Here is a 2555-nt window from a genome sequence, read left to right as displayed (position 1 = left end):
ACTTGGCGAGACAAAATGATGGCAGGTGGACACCCAGAATAATAAAGTAAAGACCATGGGCAAACAAAAGAAGTGTTGGAAGGCCACAGAAAAGATGGATCGACGACATTGCCTCTATTGCCGCGGGTGATAGGAAAGAATGGAGACGTTTGGAAGAGGCCTTTATCCAGCAGTGGAGAGAATAAGGCTGCAGAAGAAGAAGAAGAAACTGGCATTAGTTTTCTTGATTTTAGCCGTTTTTTTATAAACCTGTTTTTTTTTCTGAATTTTATTTTCTAACAGTAACTGACGCTTCCTCGGCTATTCGTGCAATTCGTGTGGCTTGACTGTGACAGGAAAACCCCTTGATGGACGGTAGTATGGCCTCCTCAACAATGTATGTGTCTCCTCTACTGCTTCTGAAATCATCTTATTTGTTAATTATTCAGTCATTCGAGGCTCTGTCATATTATCTCACTTAATCAAATCTACATAATCTGTTCCACATATGTATATCACATTCTGGTAATTATAATATTCGGACACATTATTTTTATTTTATTATTATTTTTTATTTATTTAGGAAACATTCAGTACAGTTACAAAGTTTAATATTTTACACAATTAGACTTAATTCTAATGGACCAGAGAAGTTTCCATATTATAAAGCAATTATATGTAAGGTTAATTATGAAAGTATAAAAAAGAGAAGGAAAAAGAAAAACATAAATGAAAGTTGTTTAAAAATTAAAATTTAAGTAAAAAAAGATATTTTAAAGTTTGTAGTTTGTAGTGAGTATTTACAAATGGAAATAATATTAAAAATGAAGAAAATTTGTAAGAGTAATTAAAAATTAAGAAGTGCAATAAAGAATGAAAAACATGCTCAGATGTAAAAATAAAATAAAATAGTAATAACACTTTTTTTTTAAAAAGGAAAAACATAAATATACACATATTTATTTTAAGGGATTCAAATAAACGATGCGAAAAATCTTTAAGTGAAATATAAGACAATAAATTTAAGTCAATTTAAAAAACTTGTTGCAATTGCAGTCTGTTTTATTTTGCAGGCTCTCAGAATACCCTGAAAGCCATTTTACTTACGCGTCTACTCTCGTCAGCTAGCACTGATAAAAGAACATTCTTAGGATAAGATCAAGATTTTTTTTTAAACTGTGTCATAATAATTATTCATTTCAATTTACTGGACAAATCGAAATAAAGCGATTGACTTGTACGACTGCGCACCATTAATTCATGTTTGTTAGTTTTGTTTTTATATTGAACCCCATAAGGGCATGAACTTTAATAATGAATGTCATTAATGTCACTTAAGTATCAAATGGATCATTGTGAGATGCATACAACCTATAAATCCTGAAATTCAGACTAAATACAGAGAGTTTTGCTGCGTAATAAAGTTTGTAAGCCTTTAAAAGAAAACATTTTAAAACCAAAATAAATTTGGCACTCAAAAGAAATCTTAATTGTTGTACTGCTAATCTTTGGTTCTTTTGACTAGTAAGTTTTGCGACTACTGATGTGGAAGAACGTTATGACTGTCGAGTACAGTGAACAGTAGTGTGAGAATGTGTGTAATATCCATGCATTATATGTTAGTGTTTAGGCACTAACAAAGTAATGTGTTGGTATGTTGTGTATTTTTAAGTTCGAGCGGCGTGAGGTGTGAGGCGTGCGGCTCTATTCATTCGGGTTTTGCTTTCCTGGTCGGTCACACTTCCTCGCTAGATATTAAAATTATATTTAATTCTAAGAATATAATTATTGTCATACGAAATATCAGAGATTCGTTCAGTAAAAAAGTATTTATCGAACCTATCAAATTATTATTTATTTATTTAAAACGTCAAGTACTTTGGCGGACTTATTCTTTAAAGCAATATCTTCCAGCCAACCAAAAAATAGATTGGTCAAGAAGAAGAGATTAGTCAAAATTTTGTACTAAAAACAACATCAATATATACTAAAAAATAGGTACATACATGAAATTTAAAAAAAAACCTAATTAATTAAAAATAACCGCTGTTTTTTTATTGGGAAATAAAGCTTGCACAAATTAACTTGAATAAAAGTATATTATGTTATAAAATATGTAAATAATGAGGAATGTAGGATCAGATAGTGTGTTTGGGAGGAGAGAGAAAGAAAAACCAAGGAAAGAAAAAAAGGGATAAAAATACATATTTAAGAAAAAGATGAAAAAAAATTATCTACACTTGAGGAGTTCAGGATTTTGGGGATATTTAATAATATTTCCTGCGTTTTTGGAGGGTACCTAGAGAAGGTGCATTGTTTATATGAAGAGGCAGCTCATTCCAAAGTCTAGCAGCTTGAATGGAAAAGTAAAAGCTGAAAAATTATGTGCTTTGTCGAGGAATGGAAAGTGTTCTCTCCTGAGAAGAGCGAAGCGAACCATTATCAGAAACGTAAATGAAATTCTCCGCAAGATATTTTAGAGCGCAAGGATTGTGAAGAATATTATAAAGAAGTGAGAGAGATTGAAAGTTTATGCGCTGATAAAAAATAACACACTTGAGTTCGGAACGAAAGGA

This window comes from Micrasema longulum, unplaced genomic scaffold (assembly GCF_059751315.1).
Source record: "Micrasema longulum isolate JH-2025_06_02 unplaced genomic scaffold, ASM5975131v1 h1tg001508l, whole genome shotgun sequence".
NCBI classification, from domain to species: domain Eukaryota; kingdom Metazoa; phylum Arthropoda; class Insecta; order Trichoptera; family Brachycentridae; genus Micrasema; species Micrasema longulum.
Note: the sequence above shows the minus strand (reverse complement) of the source record.